Source organism: Macaca mulatta, chromosome 7, assembly GCF_049350105.2.
Source record: "Macaca mulatta isolate MMU2019108-1 chromosome 7, T2T-MMU8v2.0, whole genome shotgun sequence".
NCBI lineage: Eukaryota > Metazoa > Chordata > Mammalia > Primates > Cercopithecidae > Macaca > Macaca mulatta.
The window spans coordinates 47,164,018-47,188,814 of NC_133412.1; the positions used below are offsets into that span (position 1 = coordinate 47,164,018).

The 24,797-nt window shown below is 47.6% G+C and overlaps 2 long non-coding RNA genes across 3 annotated transcripts in view; one reads left to right on the top strand and one right to left on the bottom strand.

Moving 5' to 3' along the window:
• Nucleotides 1-6,745, bottom strand: part of LOC114679441 (uncharacterized) — a 50,429-nt gene extending 43,684 nt beyond the window's left edge. For both annotated transcript variants that reach the window (XR_013395344.1, XR_003731294.2), the window contains exon 1: nucleotides 6,400-6,745. This is a non-coding gene — a long non-coding RNA (uncharacterized LOC114679441). The remainder of the gene's footprint in view (nucleotides 1-6,399) is intronic.
• A 709-nt stretch (nucleotides 6,746-7,454) lies between these two features.
• LOC106999226 (uncharacterized) lies at nucleotides 7,455-15,336 on the top strand. The gene is made up of 4 exons (XR_003731297.2): nucleotides 7,455-7,794; nucleotides 8,838-9,087; nucleotides 9,375-9,604; nucleotides 11,023-15,336. It is a non-coding gene; the product is annotated as an uncharacterized LOC106999226 (long non-coding RNA).
• Nucleotides 15,337-24,797: the final 9,461 nt, after the last annotated feature.

Here is a 24,797-nt window from a genome sequence, read left to right on the forward strand (position 1 = left end):
TGCATCTTACATCTCCAGCGACCTTGGCCCACAGCCTGTTAAGGGGATTGGTGCTGAAGGCTGCTAAGCTCACCTTGAGAGCCCGTGATAGCAAAGGCTGGGGTGATGCTCAGAGCCTCCTTTGTTCTTTTATTTGCCCAGCCCTGAGCAAACAAGCCTCAATAAACTAAATGGCATTTGGATATTGAAAATGCAAAGAGAAAGTGTCTGGAAGAACAATAAAGGAGTTAGAGCAGAGGTTGCGTGCAGGAGGAGATTACATTGTCTAATTCCCCTCAAAGGCACCATGGTTTTCCAAACAAGAAGTGTTTATCTGAAGCCTGGGTGAGAGCCCAATCAGAGTTTTGCTCTAACAGCATCAACCTTATTTGACTGGATGCTGACTCAGAAGCTGTGATTTTGCAGGCAGGACATGTGCGCACAGCTTAGCTAGGCCCCAGGAATGATACAAAATGATGCCAGGTCACAGAAGCCCTTGGCCTCAATGGGGAGGAAAAATGGATAAGAACAAAGCAACTGGGGGACCATAAAGGCTTGAACCAAGAGGGAATGGCTCCATATGCTTCGCTACCTCTTCCAGGAAGCTTCTGGCCTCTCCTGGAAATCAATTACTTCTTTCTTCCCTGTGAATCCACAGCATTTGGCTAGGGCTTCCATTATTGCACAGAATTAAGTTTCTATCTTTGCATAGTGAATTATTTATATTTTTGTTTCTCTCATTAGACCAGGGGGTCTGCAAACCATGGCCCAAGTAGCTTTTGTAAATAAAGTTTTATTGGAACATGACCACACTTATTTGTTGATACGTTGTCCGTGGCTGAATTTGTGCTTGAAAGTCCGAGTCGGGTTATTATTGCACCAGAGATGGCCTGCAAAACTGAAGTATTTACCATCTGGTCCTTTACAGAAAAGGTTTGTTGACCTCTGATTAGATCATGGGCTGGTGGAGAGGAGGGACTGGTCTTACTCATATTTCAATCCCTAGGCACAGTGCTGCGCACAAGATGGACTTCTATAAATGCTTAATTAAGGAAAGAAGTGTCCGAGCTGGAGAGAATGAAGAGCATCAAGGGGAAACAGTTAAATTACTTAAGAGCAAGAGCCAGTTTTCCTAGGACTTTAAAAGCCTTCATTTACATATACAGAGTTGATAAGCTAATTACACAACAATCTTGTCCTAACCGTTAAATCAGCCCCCTAAGGTCTTGTTAGATAACACCTTGTTAACCTAGTTCAAGGAAACCTGCTGTTTCTCGAAAATAATAAAAGCTCAATTTCTGCAATCCAAACTCGACTCCCCCAACCACTCCAATCTCTCTTTAGTCTGAATTAGATATTAAATTGACATTTCCACTGAATTGGAAACGACCATGAAAATAATCAGTATCGCACTATGAGTATGGAATTTCTCGAACTGTGGAGGCTGGCTGAGTGCAGCCCTATTTTATCCATCCCACACTGTAGGCCTGGTCCTCAGGGCTCACATGCTTTCCCAGGGCCTAAGAAAATGATCGTGACATGGAAATTTAAAAAGTTTTGCCTCCAAAATTAACATTCCTTGCAACTGAGCAAAACCAATATGAAAGAATGTTTAATTATGAGTCTACTAAGCAAATGACATTATGCCAGCTCCAACTCAACTCCTACAGTTATTTATAAATTAGATTAAATGGGGGATGTGGGCGCATGTTAAGATGTTAGGCATGACGTAAGGATGGTGCCAGATGTGAAGATGGATGCAGAGGAGGATGTGCATTTTGTGAGGCCCAAAGCTCACACAATCTTAGGACCTTTCTTTAAGAAAATGGATACAGCACTTGAACCCGGGAGGCGGAGGTTGCAGTGAACTGAGATTGTACCACTGCACTCCAGTCTGAGCAACAGAGTGAGACTCCCTCTCAAAAAAGAAAAGAAAAGAAAATGGGTACAGCAATATCTTACTTCTGCAAATTTTAGCCAAGCACATGACCAGGCGAACACTCTGTAGGGGTACTTCCAGAGCTCTGCAACGACCAGGGGAGGGGAGAGGCTCTGAAGTCCAAGATTCCTCAGCCTGATGGTAAATACTCCCCAGGGTGGATGGGTTGTACCATCAATTATGGTAGAATGAGCTTGGAAAGTGCTGTCAACCCAGGCTTGGAGAGTCACACCATTCCCATTAACTCTACCACTCTTTAAAGGTTCTGAGAAAGTCCTCCAGTTCAGAAAGTTAACTTTATTTGACCCAGAGTTTTCAATTTTTTTTTTTTTTTTGCTATAGAGACCCTCTCTGGGCGAACATTTTTGAACATCTCAGAAAGGGCTGGGAAAGGCTGACTTAGTCCCTTCTGCCTTCCCCTGCCCCCGCAATGCTCTTTCATTTTATGGAGAAGGAAACAGCAAGGACTCTGACTTCTCTGTTATCTCAGGGCAGCTGAAATTATTCCTCAACCTCAACCTCAGGTTGCAGACATGGCAGGTCAGAGAGGAGTTTTACTGCAGAGGGTGGTCAGGGAGGAGAGGGGTTAGCTTAGAGGACAGGGCCAGACCTACTCATAAGGGATTTCTAATGTAATGAAACACCTCCTCCAGAAAAAAAAAAAAAATCCGCACCTTTCTCTTTTTCAGAATTTTAAAAGAGTGGGGCATTTTGCTTCAGATGAGGGCAAAAGTGGCTTGATGTATGGATTCCTGTGTCTCACTTTCTGTTGCTTTCTTCTTTAAGAGTTTAGCCTAAGACTGGAAACATCATTTTCAGGTCCCTGTGCAAAATGGAAATGCTGGGGCTCCCTGTTCCAGAATTATTCAGAATTTCAAGAGAGCATTCATCCAAGCGGGGGGTGGTGCCCTTCGGAGCTCCGGCCCTGAATAACTAGCTGTACAGGTTGCGTGCCCATGAAGCCAGTCCTGGTTAGTGCGTATTCATGTTTATTTATTTCAAAGTTCAAAGTTCTGAAGATATTTAGAGTCTGTATGGAAGGCAAAGTGGCGTAAGAGATTTTAACATAATGAGCCAGATCTGGGCACCAGTGTGGAGATGCATTTTTATAGGGTGAATCATTAATTGGGCATTCTAAGAGTCACTCAGCCTTTTCAATGATTCATCAGCCATGCTGATGCTGTTGTGTGGTTCATATTATTGTTGTAATTAACTGACGCTTGTCAAATGTAAACCTGGCTCTAACCTGGGTGTTTTCAAAAACAACACTAGTTACTGTGTATCCAGGTAGAGGGGGTCAGCATACTGTAACTCTCTGTTTTCCTGACTTGTAATAATGAACCCCTTCTCTCAGGGGACTTAGTCTCATTGTCTTTCCTGTAAACAGTTGGTAACTGTGAGTGGAGCTCTGGAGTGAGAAACGGGGTACTGCTAAGGGCCTGCATGTTCAGAAGCAGCAGTGTGGCATGGGAGCTTTTACAGCAGCACAGTCAGGGGTCAGTTCTTTCACTGCCTGGTAACTTAGGCTTTCCAAGGGAAAGGGAGGTAGTCACTGCAGGTGAGACAAAGAAAGTGCTTGGTAAGGGATTTCTGGGATCCTCGAGTCCAGAGTGGATTAGATGGGATTAGAGACCCACTCTAAGCTGTTACTACCTGCATCTTAGTCCACTCCAGAGCTGAGGCTCCCTGATCCCTTTAACCTTTAACCATGCTCACTGGGCTTCCAGCTTCCAAGCCTTCTACCTGTGGAATGCTTGGTCCAATGTCTGGGGCACCTACTCTTACTCCAAACTCCTCCACATCTGCAGAGTGGCCCAGCATATTCTCTTCTGGAAAGGAGGTCTTTGTCTAACAGAAGTGAGTCTGTAACCCTAGGCCAATTGGAGAAAGGGGTGTGGTGTGCATGTGACCTGTTTTCTTGCCTCCAGGGCAGGTCAAGTCATCCTTGACCCTTAAAAATAGCAGTGGTTGGCTGTGCGTGGTGGCTCACACCTGTAATCCCAGCACTCTGGGAGGCTGATGTGGGTGGATCACGAGGTCAGGAGATGGAGACCATCCTGGCTAACACGGTGAAACCCCGTCTCTACTAAAATTACAAAAAATTAGCCGGGCGTGGTGGTGGGCACCTGTAGTCCCAGCTACTCAGGAGGCTGAGGCAGGAGAATGGCGTGAACCCGGGAGGCAGAGCTTGCAGTGAGCCGAGATCGCGCCACTGTACTCCAGCCTGGGCGACAGAGTGAGACTCCGTCTCAAAAAAACAAAAAACAAAAAAACAAAAAACCAGTAGTGGTTTTAACAAGGTTTCCCCTTTTTGCTTTTCACTTTTTCTTGGTTCATAGTTTGCATGCTACTGTCCCATGGAGCCAGGAAGAGAGCAGGAGTGGGGCAAAGCTGGGGTCTGATGGGGGCTGGGAACCTTGTGGCCTCTGCCTGAGCTCTGTGGGACCACACGTCAGGGCAGGGATGGGAGTGCCCTGGGCCCGGAAGCAGGTTGGCCGTGGCTCAACGCTCACCAAATGTACCCAACCCTGGCTAAGACTTCTCCTTAGAGGGGGATCATCAATACCATATCTTCCAGGCCCATTTTCCTTACTTAACCAGATGTTAGGCCACGCAGATTGGAGAAATATAGTTATCTCTACTTAACACATCATAAATTACCATCATAAATTATCCCAGTGTTTGTATGCCCTTGTTCCCAAAGCAAAAGGTTCTGAAACAACCTTAGTTGAGATAGACGTTTCCAGTGAGGGTAGGTATATCAGTAGGTTGAGAGGAAGCATGCCAATGCAGGTACAATTTACTTATTTGTTTTTAATTGCTATAGAGAAACCCTAATTCATAACTATTTGCTGGAGATGAATTGGGTTCCCCATCTGCTCCACTTCTAAGGCAAGCTTAAACTTCTTCCTGATAACCTGTCAGTGGTTTTGCCTTCAAAGACCCAGCCTTATCAGCCCATTTTCTTATTGCCACAAAAAAACCTGTGCCACCGCTGACCTCCTCTGTGACCTTGGGCAAGTCCTTTCCTTACACTGGGTGTCCACTGCTCCATCTATAAGCAGAAGGTAGTAGATCAGCTCATCTCTATGCTGGATAACTTTGTCTTCAAACCCCACAGACTTCTCTTCGAGCTGAGGGCAGGGCTGCTGGTTGATGCAAGAGGAGGAAGCCTTAAAGAGGTCCCTCTGATGAGGAAGCCCATCTGAGCGGCTCTCACAGGCCACACACTTGAAACCAAGTGCGCGTCTCCCCCACTTGTATGGTAAAATTTCGGTGCTGACGAAGGCTCTGATGGTAGGTTTTCTAGGGAAGGCTGGTGGATTTCCTCATTGGGAGCAAGGCATCCTCTGCAGTCACATATTGGCAATGACAGCTCCTTCTCACTAGGGTCTAGGGTCTGTCCTGCCCACATCACAGAAATAACCATAAAAGTCCCTATTATTTACTGAGGGCTTATCATAGGTGAGGTGCTGCACTGAGGGGCAGTCCCTCCAGGGGTACTATTTTCATTTCACAAGGAGAAGTGTTGTTGAAGTTCAGAGAAGTTAGGTAACTTGCCTAATACACTGTGAGTGGCAGAGTTGGGATTCTACCCCAGGCACCGAGCTCTGAAGCCCGAGCTCTTGACAACTTTGCCTGTATGCTTCCACAAATGTAATCTTTAAGCTGTGGCTGTTCCCTGTTAAGCCCCTGTTTAAAGATCCATCAAAATAGATGGCTCCTTCTCTGAGTCACAGCCTTCTCTGATTCTTCTTATCATCATGAGACCAGATACCGAGAGGCAGAGATGGCCAAAAGGTTTTAAGTTCCCTCTGTTCTCTTGTAAAATGCAGTGCCCAGTAATATCCTGGCATTACCCACACTGCTATGGCCTCTAGTTGAAGATAGGAGTGCTGTGGGTTTTTTCTTGGCAAGAAATTGTGGACCAGAGGTGACATTCAATCACAGTCCTCTGGTCTCATTTGGGACCCAGCGGGCAAGTCTTTTCTTAACCCTATTATTTTACAAAAATATTAAAAGGCAAGCAACTGGGTATGGTGGCTCAAGCTATAATCCCATCGTTTATGGGAGGCCGAGGTGGGGGGATCACTTGTGGCCAGGAATTCGAGATCAGCCTGGACAACATGGTGAGACCCTGTCTCTACAATAATAATAATAATAATAATAATAATAATAATAATTAGTCGAGTGTGGCAGGGCACACCTGCAGTCCCAGCTACTTGAGAGACTGAGGCAGGAGGATCACTTAAACCCAGGAGCTTGAAGCTGCAGTGAGTTATGATCATGCCACTGCACTCCAGCCTGGGTGACAGAGCAAGATTCCATCAGACTGGGTAACAGAGTGAGACCTTCTCTCAAAATAACAGCAAGTAAGCAATCATGGTTTTTTGACTTTTCAAGGAATTTGCAAACAACATATATTCCCTTCACCCATCTAGCTTTTGGGGAAGGACACCCAAATTCTAACAGTCACCTACCTAGAAAAATAGATAACCACAGCCACGGTCCATTCCATTGCAACTTGGTGATGCCAGAAGGTCTCAGGCTCAGGAGGGGCACCGCCGAGGGCCTCTCAGCAAATATCCCGATTCCTTAAACTGGGACAGTGTTTTCTGTCTGCAGAGTGTGCTCCCACCTTGGAGTGGGCTTGTCTGGCTTGACCCTGAATATGCCCAGCAGGGACTGCATCCCTCAGTTCATAGATACAGAGGTTGAAGGTCAGGGAGGTAAAGACAGAAGGGGCAGCCAGTCAGAGCCAGTAGCTGCAGCCCAGATTTCTTGGCTCTGATTCCAGGATTCTTTCCACTCCACCGGCTCTCATGTATGGACAACTCAGGGGTCAGAGTAAGCACCTTTATTTCTGAATTTTCTTATTCTCTCCTGTAGCCTTATGACCAGTGTTCAGAAGATTTATCTCTTCCTAGCTTGGGACTTCCACCCAGCAAGTTTCCACGCAAGGCAGCTGCCTTTAAGAACAGAAGAGTCCCAGTTGGGCTTATGGGGAATGAAATCAGTCGCAAGCCCCGATCTCTCTGAAAAGTTGTTATTAAATTCTGTGCCTGGCCCTGACCTGGATTTAAAGATTTGCAAGAAGACAAATTCCAAACAGATGCCCATTAGGGCCCTGACAGCCGCAGCTTAAAGATAACATTTACATTCTGCCGGGGTTTGTATCTCTCTGTTCCCTACTCGGCCCCTCTCTCTCCTCCAGTGGGATCAATACCTCGGTTGAGGTTACGTGGAGGTGGCCACATTCTTTTAAGCTGTTTGCTCAGTGCTTGGTTTGCTCTGCTAACATGCTGGGCACTTCTTCCAACAGCCCTGTTTGCCCAGCATTAGGGCTGTTTGCCGAAACACCTAGCCCAATCCGAGGGGGCTCAGCTTTCTAAACAGTTGGTCCCCGAATCTGTCAATCAATAACACCAATTGGGTTCCTGATACGAACAGCAAGTGTGGCCAAGTCCAATATTTGCGCAAACACTACCCCCTCCCCCTGCACCTGACTGTCCCCCAGCTTGCCTAAAAGGACGATCACCAGACGCACAGGCTGCTGGGAAGATACAATGTTGGCAAACAGGGAGCTGGTTCCAGGAAAGAAGGGCACATGAGCAAACATGATGGCCCCTTTATGAGAGGTAATTTACTGAAATGCACAGCGATTACCTGCTCATCCAGCCCTGGTATAATTAAAAATGGCAGGCTAGGGGCTCTGTTTCCCCCGGCGCTGGCAGAGAAGCCTGGGTTTCGACTTGTGAAGCTTGAGGTTGGATGTGGGAATTGGCTTGGAGTCATAGACGATGAGAGGGACATTAGGATATTATCAAGCCCGTGAACCCAACTCCCGGGAAGGACACAGCAGAGCGAGAGAAAAGGTACCTTCAAAAGAGGCTGGTGTTCAGTGGGTACGGGCTTTTCTTTTGGGGTGAGGAAAAAAATGTTTTAGAACTTGTGAGAGGTGTTGGTTGTGCAACATCGTGAATGGATTAAATGCCACCGAATCGTTCACTTTAAAATGGTTAATTTTATGTTGTGTGAATTTCATCGAAAAAAAATAAAAAGGGTGAATCCCAATGAACCCAGGTCGTTTACATTTCAGAAGCTCTAATGCCTAACTCAGGGTTTGGCTCAGAGTAAATGCTTAATAAATGTTTATTGAAAGAACAACCTAACATTTGCACAGTCAACAAAGCTCTTTGTTATACATTAGCTCATTTCATTTTTAAAGAACCCTCTGAGGTGGGCAGGGGTAAGCATTCTCGTGTTGTAAAGGGGAAGCTAAGGCTTTGAGAGGAGTGTGGTTTGCACAATGTCACGTAGCTAGTGACAGCAGTGCCAGAATTCAAACCCAAAAGTCTTTGACTCCAAAGTCTGTGCTTGTAAAGCAATACTATTTTGTCTACCTCATGGCTTTCAGGATGGGAAACAAAGCAATAGGGTTTTAAAATATGTTCTCCCCCCTTCTTTTTTTTTAGGGTATTTATTACTAAAAGTGTTTTAAAACTGGACCATTGAGTAAAGTCACTCCATCTCCTACCATTCCTAGCACAGCGCTTGATAAATATTTGCTGGCTCATTCAGCTGCAGCTGCAGAGACCTACCTGTGGTTGCTGTGGCGACTGTCTGGGCCAAAGCTCAGGCAGCTGGAAGTATCAGTGAAGCCAGAAGATTTCAGCTGTTCAGGGTCTGTGAGAAGGAGTCAAGGTCTGGGGTTTGTGTCCTCTGCATAGCAATGGCACTGCAATGGACGAGCCTGGTGCAGGGCTGGGCTGTCTCGCCACTGTCACCTGCCTGTTGAGGGATGATGGTGGTTGTTGAGAGGCTGGATCAGACCCCAGAGGTGGCATGGATGTGATATATTTGTTGGACTTACACAGTCTTGTATTTTATTTCCATCTCTGTTCCTTCCTTCCATGAGATCTTAGGTGTTGCTTCATCAACCCTGAGTAATCGTTTCTTCATCTGCAAGATGGAATAAGAAGGCCTACCTCACTGGGCTCGTGTGGGTGAGGAGAACTGAAGAGTCTGAGAGCACCAGCGTGGTGCTTGGCACGAGCCAGAGGCTACAGAAAACACTGCCCTCCCACACTCCACCTTGGAGAGACTCAGAAAAGAGCAAGCTTCATTTGAAAAAAAGGAAAACAGCTCAGGCAATGGGGTGGCTTCGAGTGAGTACCCTCAATGGGCTTGATCAGACCTCTGGCCAAAGACCCTTTTGGGGATGGGGTGAAGGTTGGTTGTTGCAGGGTAAGGGAAGTTGCTGTCTTTGGGAGGGGCGCCTGGCTGTGAGGTGACCTCTAGTCGTATTTGGCATAAGGGGAGAGGAGGGAACCAGGATTGGTAAGGAAGAGGGCTAAGAGACTGCCAAAGGTCTCCCTGTTTTGCCAGGGTTCTGGCTGATGGGAAGCTGGGCCAGGAAGGTAGGGACAGGAGTAATCATCCTCTATGATTGCAGGGCACTCTACTGTGCACACATGCCTTCCACTTCTTCCATCTGCCATGTCTTTCCAAGAACCCCTATGGCCCTGGGCTCAGAGCAGAGCTGAGTGCAGAAATGAAAATCTATGGCCCTGTGTTCCAAAACAATGAAGAATTTCAAGATGGTGGCAGTGGCAAAATCCTTCTCCAGGAAAATTCTTTCCTTGGCCCAATGTGTAAACACTTGCTGAGGTCCTGTGGAGTTCCGTAAGTGCTGATGATATTGATGATGATGATAAGTATATAAGCTTCATGTTAGGACAGTTTTTGTTTTTGTTTTTTCTGAGACAGAGTCTTACTCTGTCACCCAAGCTGGAGTGCAGTGGCCTCCATTATGGCTCACAGCAGCCTCGACCTCCCAGGCTTAAGCAATCCTCTTACCTCAGTCTACCGAGTAGCTGGGACTACAGGTGCATGCCACCATACTTGGCTAATTTTTGTATTTTTTTAGTAGAGGCAAGGTTTCACCATGTTGCCCAGGCTGGTCTCAAACTCCTGGGCTCAAGCAATTCTTGCCCGTCCATCTCTGGAAGTGCTGGGATTACAGGTATAAGCTACCGTTCCTGACCTTACGACAATTTTATTTTTTGAATTTAATTTAATTTTTTTTAGATTTATTTTTATTTATTTATTTTTATATTATACTTCAAGTTCTAGGGTACATGTGCACAACATGCAGGTTTGTTACATATGTATACATGTGCCATGTTGGTGTGCTGCACCCATTAACTCATCATTTACATTAGGCGTATCTCCTAATGCTATCCCTCCCCCATCCCCCTACCCCACGACAGGTCCCAGTGTGTGATGTTCCCCACCCTGTGTCCAAGTGTTCTCATTGTTCAATTCCCACCTATGAGTGAGAACATGCGGTGTTTGGTTTTCTGCTTAGGACAATTTTAATACTTATCATTTAATAAACACTTTATTGCACATGGAAGTTACTTTGGGGGAACTCCTAGTTGTAGAGTTGGCTCCTGAAACAGACTCACTCATAGGCATTTATTTCTAGAATAATGTTGTCAGGGTACAGAATTGTACCCTTTAGGTGGGACACAAAACCTAAAATGACATCCTTTTCAGGTGTAATTTGTGTCTGGTATCTGGCATCAAATATTGTTGCATTTAAAAAGTAGATTCAAAATGAACAATGATAGCACAGTGATTGTGAAGATGAAACAAAGTGACTTAAGTTGCCTGACTTGATCATTCTAGGTGGCCGTCGGAGTTTATTTTTGTTTAAAATCTAAAACAATGAAACAGAGTGTGAAATGTGAGGTGTAATATTTGTGTTTCGTAAGTGTATATTTTAGTTAATGCTTGAATTTTTTACTGAATTCAATAATGTTTTTAAAATTGAAACTTACTTTTTAATTATTTTAAAATGACAGAACAAAATCCAGATCATGGATTTATCAATGTTGTACCATTTGCTAACATTTTGCACTTATTAAATCCTCTCATTGGTCTCTGAATAATTATTTACATAAATTATTGTATTAGAATGTCACCAAAGGAACCAAAGGATCAAAGTTCAAACTGATAGGTATATTTAAACACAATTAAGTAAATAATTGTGCCTTGTTGTCCTGTAGGAACTTGTAGTAACTTGCAGTATCTTGCAGTGTTGTGAAACCAGCAACTTGTTCACAATTCTTCTGAATTTCTCGGGAAATTTTAAGTGGAGTACCTGTACCAACATGAAATGGTACGAATTTAAGTGAAGCTCAACAACAAAAAGCAAAAAGAACCAAAGAGGAAGCAACTGAAACAACATCTGGATGTATTAAAAATATACAGTGCCTCTAAAATCAGGTGTCATTAATGAAAATTCTCAAGAAATGCCACCGGACATAGCCAATGCACCCATACTATTGTTATTCATTTCCTGCTTTTTACAGAAAACAATTTTGTTGCATGGAAGATTGGTGAGTTATAAAAAGACCTGCCCTGGGAGAATGGCGTGAACCAGGAGGCGGAGCTTGCAGAGATCGCGCCACCGCACTCCAGCCTGGGTGACAGAGCGAGACTCCATCTCAAAAAAAAAAAAAAGAAAAAAGAAAAAAAAAGACCCGCCCTGGGTGTCAAGCACAGTAGTTACACCGCTTGTTCTGGCCCCTCTGCTTGGGATACGTGGGCAGGGTGCCCTGGTGGTAGGGCCTTGGTCACCAGCCAAGTCAGTTCCCATGGGATCCTCTTTCTGAGCTGATGCCCACTCCCTTGAAGAAGGGACTTCTATTCAGGCCTCTCGTTGGAAGGGGCAGAAACCCACTTAGGCTGGCTCAAGTCAACCGTGTTCAGCTGCTCAGCATCCTGTTTCACAGGCATGTCCCAGCCTCTCTTGGGGTATGACTCGAGGCTGGAAGGGGAGACCCAGGGAATGTCACCAGTCTTTGGGGTTGCCTCAGCTCAAAACAGTCCCTCCTTTCAGCTATTTTTCTTTCTTTCTTTTTTTTTTTTTTTGGGATTGGGTCTTGCTCTGTTGCTCAGGCTGGAGTGCAGTGATGTGATCTCGGTTCACTGCAACCTCCACCTCCTGGGCTCAAGCAATCCTCCCACCTCAGACTCCTGAGTAGCTGGGACTACAGGCATGTGCCACCATGCCTGGCTAAGTTTTAAATTTTTTTTTGTAGAGACAGAATTTTGCCATGTTGCCTAGGCTGGTCTCGAACTCCTGAGCTTAAGCAATCCACCTGCCTCAGTCTCCCAAGGTGCTGGGATTACAGGCGTGAGCCACCTTGCCCGGCCTCCCTCCTTCCACTTTTAGGTAGCTGTGTTCAGAGTGGGTCATCCAGCAGAGGCAAACAGGTACAAAGTTGCTTCCAAGGCCCTGTGGGAAATTCTTATTAATTCAGTTGACAAATATGTGTTAAGTGCCTTCTTTAAGGACAGACAATGTCAGACCAGACTCAGAGGCTGTCTTACTGGGGGAGCTATGGCACACATGAGCATGGCCAGAATTCAAGGAAGGGTGGGAGAGGGGCTCTAAGAGAGAGGCAGGTGAGTTGTTAGGGGTATGTGAAGAAGGGTGAGAGAACTTTGCCCCAGGGGTCTCCAAGAGGGGCTGGGGGCCTTTGTAGAAACTGAGATGTGCCAGGAGAGAACATCTTCTAAAGAATGGCATGCTTGGCTGGGCGCAGTGGCTCACACTTGTAATCCCAGCACTTTGGGAGGCCGAGGCAGGTGGATGACTTGAGGCCAGGAGTTTGATACCAGCCTGGCCAATGTAGGGAAATCCCGACTCTACTAAAAATACAAAATTCAGCTGGGCATGGTGGCACACACCTGTAGTCCTAGCTACTTGGGAGGCTGAGGCAGAAGAATCGCTTGAACCCGGGAGGCAGGAGCTGCAGTGAGCTGAGATTGCACCACTGCACTCCAGCTTGGGTGACAGAGCAAGATCCTGTGTTTAAAAAAAAAAAAAAAAAAAAAAAAGACTGGCATGCTGTGTTTATTTATACCAGCTCTGTGACTTTGAGCAAGTCCCCCCTGCCTTCTGGGACACAGCTCCCTCCTCTGATGAAGCGGGGTGAGCGGGCCAATGGTCTGACATTGACATTATGGGCTGAATGTAATGAGGATAAAGTCAGGCAATCGCAGATTGCCAGCCCCCATCCAGAGTTAAGTGCTTAATAAACAGTGGCTGATGGCATGTTCGCAGGGTCTCCCAGGAACTTCCCCTTCGCTGATGGTTTTCTGCCCTGACGCAGAGTAGAATCAAGGGCTTAACTCAGACCTTCACTCAGAAAAGGCCTTTCTGCAGGTGCTGAGCTAATTCTGGGGTTCTCTGATGAGTGAGCCCAGTCCACGCTTGGAATTTCCAGAGGAACAAATACCGTGGCCCTTGCACAACCTTCCTCAAATATACACTGTCTCAGTGGAGCTTTTGAGAGAAGCTGAATAGCTCTTGTAAAATATAAACTGTCATTTTTGTTGCTAATAATAATAATGACAGTAAATTCCTAGGCTCCTGCCTTGGAATCATAGCCTATCTGGAGGCAAATTTCATCATCACCCAAGGACTGGCCCAGCACCAGGAATAATAACTTCAGCGTTCCTTATGCCTCAGAGGTTCACTAGGTCCGTGTACGTGCCTTTCTGACTCACCTCTAGATATGGTGGTGCCTCTGCTGCAGGACGGCTTGCTCTTTCACTGCCGTTCACGACTATTTCATGTCTCTCAGGCACTTTAGCTGTATACCTAATTTAATCCTCTAGCAACCCTGTGAGGGAGGTCATCTTAGGGATGACTGGGATTGGAACCCGGTTCTGTCTGCGTTCAGAGCCCAAGCTCCTAAGCACAGCCTCTTTGCTGTTTGACGGAAACAGTTCCAGCTCTGGGAGGTGCAGGCCAAGATGAGCATCCTGAAACAGGCTTCTCTGAAAGGAAAGAACATAAAATAAGGGCCTTGACCCAACTCAACGAAATGTCTTATGCTCAGTCACCACTGAGTGAGAATCTGTTAAAATCTGGTCAGTCCTGTGCTGAACTTGCCTGGAGCACTTTCCAGGTAGAGAGAAACTGGTGAATGAAGAAAATGCATCATGATGATTGCAAAGGAAACACTTAATCTATGGAAGATAATACCTTGTTTTGAGGCATTTGCAAATACTTTCTGAGACATCCTGTTCCACGCCAATAATGGATGGACTAACCTCAAATTGTTCTTATTTGTTCATTAACGCAAGTCCCCCAAGGGCTTGCTATGCAACACTTTATTAGCCTGGACCGAGTAATATATTTTAAAGTAATAAAACTACATTATTTTAAAATTATTTTTTAATGTGGACTTTCCAGCCATTGACTGCCCTCTCTGATAGGTCTGAATTAGTGAGTTTTAATTGTGTGTAAAAGAGCAATAAAATCATCATTATGAAAATGATGGGGTGCCTCCTTCACAGCAGGCACTGTGCTGGGCCTTAACCCACTCAGCCTCACTAATCCCGCCATGTGGGCGCCACATGCCCTCACTGCACAGACAGAACTCATGCTCGGAGGGATTCAACTCCTTGCTAATGAATGGGGGAGCCAGGACTGAAACCCAGGCGTGTCAACCTCTGTTGGGGCTCAGAAAATGATACTCCTCAATATGATGCTTTGACATGCTGGACTAAAGAAGTAGCCTCAAGGTCCCTTGACCTTCCCTACCCCTCCTACCTTCCTGTTTCTCAACCCCTTGTCTCTCCCAAAACACAGGACAAGGCTGTTCTCTGAAGTTCCCTCGTTCACCTAGAAACCGGATGGCCAAAGAGGAACACAATTGCCTTCCATCCCTTCCCTGAAATTTCATTACCCAGCGGATTAAAACTCATATCACAGAGGAAGAGATTGAAAATTAAACATCACACCAATGACCCATACTTCGGAGCATTGACCCAAATTGTCCGTTTTTAGGTCCCACTCCATCTCCAAAGATAATTATTTCCTAACCATTGTCTGAGCATTGGGCCCATTCATTCCTCTTAAAAATCATTTGCTGGGCCAGGCGCAGTGGCTCACGCCTGTAATCCCAGCACTTTGGGAGGCCGAAGTGGGAAGATCATGAGGTCAAGAGATCGAGACCATCCTGGCCAACATGGTGAAACGCTGTCTCTACTAAAAATACAAAGATTAGCTGGGCATGGTGGCACATGCCTGTAGTCCCAGCTACTCGGGAGACTGAGGCAGGAGAATTGCTTGAACCCAGGAGGTGGAGGTTGCAGTGAGCCGAGATCATGCCACTGCACTCCAGTCTGGCGAAAGAGCGAGATTCCATCTAAAAAAATTTATATATATATTTTTTCTACCCCTCAAAACAGCCGTTTTCTCTTCCATCTCCTCTTCCCTGATGAAGAAGGGTATATAAGCGTCTGGATCTCATTGGGTTTGGGTCATCATGTTCTTGCAATTCCCCTGTGCTTATGCACATTAAATAAATTTGTATGCCTTTTCTTCTTATTAATCTGCCTATTGTAAATTCATTTTCAGTGAACTTCGAAGGGCAGAGGGGAAACTCTCCCTTGGCCCCTACCCCTCCAAGGTCCCACTTTTCCGACAACACTCCTTGGACACAGCAGAGGTACGAACATAATATGGTCCTGAATGAGGCTGAGTTTTGGGTGCAGAAGACCTGGGTTAATAAAAATAGGAAGGTAAGAAAAGAAAAGAAAAATCAAGACACATCATAGGACTAGCTTCCTATTATTTATCAACTCAGGATTGACCACCCCTATGGGCCAGACAGTTGTACCCATATGTACCAGGTGGGTACACGAAGACACGAGAAGCGCTGTGGTGGGTCATTTTGCATGTCAGCTTGCGTGGAGTATGCCGACTCATTGTTTGGTCAAACACTGGTCTGGACATGGTGGTATAGGTATTTTTTAGATAAGATTAATGCTTACATCAGTAAAACAGGTTACCCTCCACACTATGGGTGGGCCTTGTCCAATCAGTTGAGGGCATTAAGAGCAAAGATTGAGGTTTCCTAAAGAAGATGGAATTCTCCTTGAGACTACAACATAGAAACCCTGTCTGAGTTTCCAGCCTGCTGCCTTGTGGAATTCGAACTCAGGACTCCAGTCTATGGCATTAACCCTCACTTAAATTTTCAGCCTGCCAGCCTGCCCTGTGGATTTCAGACTTGCCAGCCACACAATTCCTTAAAATAAATCTCTCTGTCTCTGTCTCTTTCTCTCTGTCTATATACACACATGCATGCGTATACACATATATATGTATGCATCTATATATTTATATCTGATCTACATTGCGTATTGGTTACTCCTCTGTAGAACTCTGCCTAATACAGCTGAAGATGTGTTCTCTTACTTCAGAAAGCTTGTATATTACTGGGGGACAATCAGTACAGAAGTCAACAATTACAGAAAGGGGACTAGGGTAATATGGTGGCCAATGTCCTTGTGAGTAGTGGTGACAGAGGGCTACAAGTTAGAGACTGCCAAGGGAAAGTCAAGAGCAAGGGAAACAGAGATGAAGGAGGTTCAGCCAGGCCCCATCACCTACCCACACTAAACCTGGAGTCTCTTTTCCCTTCAGTCTTAAAAATATTTTATTTCTGTACTTCAATGGATGCAAGCCCCTAAGTCCTGAAGGATCTGTTGTTTGTTGTATTATCCCAAGCAAGGATTAGCCTAGAAGGGACCTCACCTCCCAACAATGAAATGCAGCTCTTACATTTTACAGATTGGGAAACCAAGTCCCTGAGAGCTTTCTATTAAAGGGACAGAGGTGCTGGATCATGGTGAGCAGGAATATGTACCCACAGGAGTAATAGCAGCTGTTCGTACAAATTTTATTCTAATGCGCCTTCTTGTGATCGTGTTGAATGAATTCCAGGATTTTTACCAAACTTGACTCTTTTGAGAAAGAACCAAAGGAGCTAAACGTAACAACTCTTGGGGACTGATGTGCAAATGCCACTCCTGAGCTATGGGGGCTCCAGGTCCACCTCACATTGCCCCCTGCAGTCACCCTAGTCCAGCCCTATCCCCCGGGCAGGTTGTCCCTGCAGACTGGCAAAGTCATTCCAGGTGTGGTCTCAGAGAACCTCTCTTTGGAATGGTAGAAGGGTTTGTAGCCGTAAGAGCTGATATCAAGGAGGCTTCTAGAAATCTAGAAAATTTAATTCCCCAGAAAGTGTCTGAGAATTAGTTTCTCCTCTAGAGTCCTTTTTTTAGGAAGCACCGGAGTCCATGCTTGTTCTTATATTTTTATCCATATATCACCTCAATTAAGGCACCAAAGTCCTGTGAGAAACACCAGCTCGTGCCGTCTTGTCCTCCCCCACTCTTACTGGATAGTAGGGACGGAAAAGTGGAGATTATTCCGCATTTTACAGAAAGAGAAACCAAGGTGCAGAGGAGGGTGTAACTAGCTTCTGATCCTGGGCTACACCCATGGCAAACTGGGAAAGGTGTGCCAGGAGGAGTCGCCGCAGGCATTGGCCCCAGGGAAGCCCTGCTTTGTCACTGTGAGAGGACAGGGCACCACCTAGGCTGACCTTGCCAATTAGAACCAGTTCTTCTGCTCCAAAGACACCCGGGCCAGTGAGGGGTGCACATGTGGACAAGCTTTAAAATCATAATTCTTCCCTCTGACAGTTCCCTGAGGTCTAAGACATCATGTGTGGTAGTGATGCTCTGTGACCCTCTGGCTCCCTAGCCCAAGGATGTGGGGAAGAGTTGCACCCTAAGTCTCTTCTCGCTGTGGGCAATAAGGATTGCAGCCATTAGCCTGACTGGGTGGGAGGACATCATCTGCTAAAGTAGGAAGGGCATGTGGTTTGGATACCTGACTTTTAATCCCAATCCTTTTTTTTTTTTTTTTTTTTTTTTGTGAGATGGAGTCTCGCTCTGTGGCCCAGTCTGGAGTGCAGTGGCGGGATCTCAGTTCACTGCAAACTCCACCTCCTGGGTTCAAGTGATTCTCCTGCCTCAGCCTTCCAAGTTGCTGGGATTACAGGCACCTGTCACCACGCCCAGCTAATTTTTGTGTTTTTAGTAGGGACAGGGTTTCACCATGTTGGCCAGGCTGGTGTTGAACTCCTGACCTCAGGTTATCTGCCTGCCTCGGCCTTCCAAAGTGCTGGGATTGAAGGTGTAAGCCACCATAGCTGGCCATTTCTTTTCTTCTTCTTTAAACTAGCTGTGTGACCTTAGGTAAGTTACTGAACCCTTCTGAGTCTCAGTTTGTGCCTCTGCCTCTGTAAAACAGAAATAGTAAGAATAACTACCCCCAGGGGCTACCAGTGACTTCACACAAAGTCATGAATGTGCTCATGTTCTGTAGACTGTAAAGCACTCTGCCAACATTCACTGCCATTCTTTCTTGATATGCTCTAAAGGAGATGGGGGAAAGGAAGGATCCAGAGCTGGGAAATTCTGCTTTCTCGAATCCTTTGTTGTTACAGTGAGGCCATAGTCCAGAGAGTTTAAGCAGCCAGCTCTAAAGCACAGAGGGCAGGAGGCAGGGTTTGGGCTGGGCAGTGAGCGTGGGTAGGGAATGAGGGGGACTGTGCTGGTGCCCAGAGACTGGACCATGATGAGACCCTGGAGGAACCCTGCAGGAGGGTACTAAGGGCAGAGGCAGCGAGGTAGGGGGAGGCCAGGCGGGCAGTGGGCTAAGGACACAGTGCTGTTGAGTGGGGATATGCCAGCTCTGGTTACCAAAACCCATGTGGGGGTTTCTGAGTACAAAGGCATGTGGCTGGTGCAGCTCCCGCTGAGCTATGACGGCAGCTTTGGAAACATGATAAAATAAACACACGACGTGGGTCTTCAGACCACCCCAGATTAGCAGCTAAAGAGGTAGATGGGTAGAAGAAAATGCAGAGGTTTTCAAAGAACAAAAATACAACAAGGCAGCACATCCATCCCCGAGGTTGAGAAATGTGGGCTGCACGAGTTACCGCATCATCAGAACTGTGCCCGAGTCAGCTCTGGGGAGAATGTAGAGCACGTGGGGCACGGAGGCAGGGCGCGTGTACCTATGAAGCGCTGCCCCCACACACACCCCTTAAAGGAGAGTTTCCCTAGAAATGACCTAAGAATTCTGGTAACAAGAGTTGTCATTCAAGATAGGCCTGACTCATTTCTCCCATGAAGGAGGAACTGAACAGTCAGCAGCAGAGATTAGAATTCTTATCCAGGCAGATCTCGAGTGCTTCCCTCCCTCCTACCAAAGTATTCTCTCTTTTGGCATCTCTCTGCCTCATATTTCACCATTACAGATTGATCCTTTTGCCTTGTCAGTCTCCAACAGTTCTCTATACAAACGCAAATGTTTCTGGAGAGGCAGGCCACAGGTCAGTCCAGACTGTGAACCCAGCTCAGGCAACCAGGAACCAGGACTGGTTCCATCAGGGGCATGAGGGCCCACAAGAGTGAGCGAGGGAGAAGGATGAGGACAGTGATTTTTGTTGTTCCCACTGTACAGATGAGGAAACTGAGACTCAGAGGAGTAAAGAAAGCAATGAGCAATCTGACGGTGGGGAAGGCCAAACCTCACTTCCTCCTCCAAAATTGTGTGTCTTCAGAATACGTTCAAGGGCAACTCCACACTCTGTGTTTCAGAGAAAACAATCCTTCATGGCTGTGCCCACACTCTCCTCCCACGCCATCAGATGTGCAGGCAGCGTGGGGTCTCTCCAGCGACCCCTGTTCAGATGGCCCATTCAGAAACTGGACATAACTGTGACTTGTGTGGCCCTGAATAATCAATTAGGCCAGTGAAATGGGAGTCTTTCTCTGTGTCTGGAATTGGAACTGAGACCCTAAGTTGGAGTCACTCAGAAGTCTGGGAGACTCAAGAGTGAGGTGGCCATTATAGAGCCACACACAGCCCAAGGTGCTAAGTCAGGAGAAACGGAGGCAGCCAGACAGACAGGGAAGGGAGCAGGGCACAGAGAGAACCAACGAGGAGATATACCCAGGGGAGCGACCAGAGCTGCCTGATCAAGGACGATACCCACCTCCAGGGCAGGGGTAACCTTAACGTCTGCCCAGGAATGGCAGGGCTTCCGTGGAGCAGTATCCCCTGAGATATGACTCTCATTTTTCTACTTTCCTACTGGGTGTGTTTTTTGCCGCTCTTTAGCCCTGGCTGTACCACTGAGGACTGAATTTTAGCAGGAAGCAGAAAACTGGGATTCTTAGGTTGCAGGTCACTGGATCAAGAGGCACCACATCTGTGTGAAGCAGGGATTACTGCCCCTCACTGCTGATATGGGATGCCAACACACCACCCCAAGACCCTGCTCCTGAGGACGATGCTGCTCCCAGGGGGATCTAGGGCTGCGTTCCCTGCGGAGGGATGAGGTACTTTGTTTGCAGGAGGGAGAATGAGCCGGAAGCCATCAGTAGTCAGGAATGTGCCCTCTCAGTGTCCCCAGCTCCTGACTTCTGAGCACCTGGTGGGAGAGCACTTTCTGCCTCTTTTGCTTGGGTGGGGCTGTGTGATATATCCGACCAGCAAGCTGTGAGTGGAAGGCTTCACCCTCTGTGTGAGGCCCTCAGTCTCTTGCTCTCAGTCACTGTAGCCAGCATCATTCCAGATGGTGGTGGCTGCTGCCTCAACCTGGTTCTTAGAGAATGGACACAGAGCTTGTCCAGCTAAATAAACCTGCCTTGTTTGGAGCTATTTCATGTTGGGGATTGTTTGTTACTCCATCACACCCTGGGTGATCTGGCGGGTGCGTTGCCTTAGCCAGGGCTTCAGCATCACACATTTCCTGGATCCTTCTGGGAAGTAGATGGAGGGTTGCTACAAGCTGGGGCAACCCCAGGGGCTGGAGACATTCCCTGGGTGCCCCCTACCAGCCACAGTGCCAGCCCTCAGGCTGTGGCACAGGAGTGCTGAACAGCAGAGGGCACCAGAGGCCTGTCTCTGCCTTCCCCATCCTGGTGCCATCATGGGGGTTGGTGGCATCAGTAATACTGGTATTGTAGGCGGGTAGCATTTGGACCTACAACAGAGAGAGATCTCAGGGCCCGCTCCTCTTTTGTGTCACTGTGGTTGTGGACAAGTGTTTGTAAGATGCAGACTCACCCCTCAGTAGGCTTCAGACAACATCTAGGGACCAGGGTCAGGACACCCACCATAACTTCCTCTGGCCCTTTCTCTCTTGGGCTGGCCCCGCCTTCAGTTGTCATCTGTCAGGCCCAGGGGTGTGGAGGAAAGCCAGGAGCCAGGATGCAGCAGAACAGGCACAGACAGCCTGACTCAGCACACAGCAGTGTTTTCAGGCCATCCCCTGTGGCTTTTCCTCTTCCATGCCTCAAATCCCACCACTATACTTTTTCCCATTTAGCACCCTACTTTCAACTCTGTGAAAATGCAGCCCTTGTTTTTTTGGGGAAAGGGAAAGTATGGAGGCTGGAGAGGGTGGGACTAACAGCAGATGTTTTCAGGATCTGAGAGCTTCGTCAGTACAAAGAGCTCTGTGCTAGGAGCCTGGAAGCCACGTGATCTGCACTAGGTCTTTTTCCTTCCTTGGGCCTCCGTTTCCTCCTCTGCAAAAGTGGGTTTTGGGACAGCCGAGTTCTAAGCCCTTTCCAGAGTTTTGTAACCTAAGATTCAAGTTTTGCTGGTCAGGAAGAGAGAGACAGCCTGGTCCTGGGGTAGGGATGGGAAGGAGGAGGAGGGGGCTACCTGTAAGGTAAAAGGGACAGGTGGGGGAAGCTTGGGTCACTGGGAGTTCCTAGCTGGACCATGACACTTTGCCAGGAGTGGCTAGCTTCCCTGCACCTGCTGCTTTACTGTTGACCTGTGTTTCAGTATTTACATTTCTCTGGATCATATAAGACCAAGGTCAGGTTAAGGCCATTACTCCTAACCCTAGTTGGCCCAAAGTCAAACAGAAGAGGTTGCCTGTGCACCTGCATCTCTGCCCTCCCTGCCTTCTCTAGGTGCTCCTGGCTCTGGCCCTTTCCTGTGGGGGCAGGAGGTCAGGCCTGACTCTGAAGCCCTAGTAGGGCCTGTCTTCCAGAAAGACAAGCATGTAGACACTGCAGGCACCCACCTTGGGGTGGGGAGAGGAACACCTGCCTGGCACCTGGCTGTTTGCTGGGTGGGGATGCCTTTTTCTGCTGCCTTTGTTATCCTTTTCCCTCACCACTGCCAGCACTCAGGCTCCCTGGTTAAAAGGCGGCACCAGGTTCTTCCCAGCAAGAACCCCAGGAGCTCTGGAGGCAACTTCTGAGCGGGGTTTGGTTGGCTAAGCAAAGTATCTCCTTCAGTCCTTCCACCTCCATTCTGCTCAGTCCCTGGAAGGTCAGGTGGTAGCATGGGAGGAGGCCACCTCCTAAGCTTCCCCTGCTCTCCCCAGTGCCCCTGTTTTTCTGAGCTCTGGAGGTCACCAGGGTGCTGCGGAGCTCATTGCAAGCTGCCCTGGCTTGTTATTGGTCTTGAGAGACTCGTCTCTCTCTAGCTGCCTGTAATCCTCTGGGGCCTGATGGATGGGTTTTGTTGTTTTCCTTCCCCCTGACTTGTTGATGTTATCACCTCCAGTCCCTGGTGGATGGATGTCTTTTTATTCCACCAAGCCCACTACCTGTACTACCCCTTCACTCAGTCATTCACTGAGGCTCACCATTGGCCATAAGATCACCAGGGGCTAGGCACACAGAGGAGTGTCAGCACAGAATGCAGTCCTTGCAGGGCTCCGGGTTTCGTGGCTGTGATATGTGCTTCAGGCCTGCCAATTCAGGGTGACAAGTGCTCTGATGTTGGCTGCACTGGCTCATATGGGAACATTGCCGGAGGCGCATGGGGCCGGCTTCTCAGAGGAGGCCATATTTGAGCTGAGTTGGAGGAAAAGCAGTATGAATTCCCTAGATGGGGGTGGAAGGCTAGGAGAGAACTTTCTGGAAAGGGCACATCAGTCTGAGGGAAACACCCACATACAGGCTGGCAGGTGAGAGGACAGAGTCCCTTCTGGGATCAGGACTGTTTGGGACCACTGGAGTAAGTGCAGGAGACTGGAGACAAGGCTGGGGAGAAGGCGGGACTTTGGTCATGGAGGTCCTTGGAGTCTTTATCCTGTAGGTGGTGTGGAGACCAGAGAGGAGGCTGTTGCACCACCTCCTCTCTGGAAGTCGTAGGAAGAGAAGAGGAGGTGGGCAACAGAAGTAGAGGCAGAGCTCTGAGGGAACTTGGGCAGATGGAAGCCACCCAACTCGATGGCCATGAGAACAACGTGAGGAGGAGGGGGAGGCGAGGAGGAGAGGGAGGAGAAGAGGAGAGGGAGGAGAAGAGGAGAGGGAGGAGAAGAGGAGGGGGAGGCGAGGCTGACTCCTGGGCTCCTACTTAGATGGCTGATGGCTCGGGACCACTTGCTGCTCACCAGGATGTGCAGAGGAGGAGCAGATATGGTGTAGGGTGCAGATGTGAATCTAGTTGTGGTGATGCTAAGGTTTGAATGCCCAAGGCCGCTCAGGAAAGGACGTCCAACAAGCATTTGGTGTCAAGTTTGGCAAAGAGATCTCTTCTGGAGAATCGACCTGGGCACCATCTGCATTAGGCAGCATTTGAACCTCTGTGATGTAGATGGTGTGATTAAAGGGCAGTGCATAGAGATAGGAAGAAGGCCTATGCAAGACCTGGGTACTGGCATAAGAGGGGCTAGGAGGGCAGGGTATGACGGAGGCTGAGAGGAGCACTGTGGAGAAGGAGCAGGTAACATGCTTGAGTGCTGCGCAGACTAAGTCAGACAGGACTTGGTCTGACCACTGGCAGGAAGGCGGTTGGTGCCCTTGGCCCAAGTTCAATGGCAGAATGGCAGAGGAGGGTGTCGGCTGCGAAACTGACGCAGGAGAGGCAGGCTGCCTCATCCACTCCCGACGGCATGGCTCTGAGCTCGGCGCTGAGTGTTCAGTGCTCAGGATAACACATGTGGAGTAAACATTTCTAGAATGACCCACTTTGGGGTTGAAGAAACTTTTTGTTTTGAAGATAGGTGGGACTGAGCATCTCACCTCTCCCACCTCCCAGCCCCTAAAGTGAGTCAGAATCAGAAAGGTAATGGATAGGAAGTTTCCAGTTCTCATCCAGATCTGGAAATTCTGATCTAACCCGGGACAAATGTTGAGGTCTGTTTGAAAAGGCATGAGTGCTCCCTGGGGGCAAGAGAGCTCCTTTTCTCTGGGGACTTTCCAGTAGCCCCAGCCTCACCGGTCACCTTTAGGTAGTCAGCTGGGCATTTAGGGAAGCTGTGCCTTTCGCCATTAAGCTGCTGGTTTTGCAAGATTGGGAGGCTGGAGATCTTTTCTCAAGTTAGCAGCCATCGCAGGGAAGGAGGACCAGAGTAGGAGTGCTGGGCTAGGATCCTAGTCCAAGCTCTGCCATTATCGTGTGTGAAACAATCATCTCTCTGGGCTTCAGTTTTTCCATCTGTAAAGCAAGAATTCCAACACTACATTCACAGAAGTATCTGAAGGATAAGATGAGATAACAGATGCAGAGGTGATGTGAAAAGTAGGAAGTGCTTTACATGTGCCAGTTTTCTTCATTCATTCGTTCTCATTCACGCATGTACTAATTTAGCAAAAAATGATGAAGCATCCATTAGATGCTATAATTGCAAAATGCTAAGTGTTCAGGGCAGAGCAAGTGGACAGACTTTGTAACAAAAGCCTGCTTTTGACTATTTTACTCCTGCCTCCACTGTCTGCAGAAGAAAGAGAAGGGTAGAGCTGATGGGTCAATGGGCATCTGTGCCCTAGGCTGGGGGTCATCACTAGCCCTGACTTTGCACTGCAATCAGTAGACTCTGTGCGTGGGATTCTGTGATGGGAGGAATTTCCTACCCTCTTTGTTGTGGTAGGGAAGAGTTTACAGTGAGTAGGGTCAAGGGTTGTTTTTTGCTTTGTAGTGTTGATTCCAGAGGCTGCCTCATCTGTT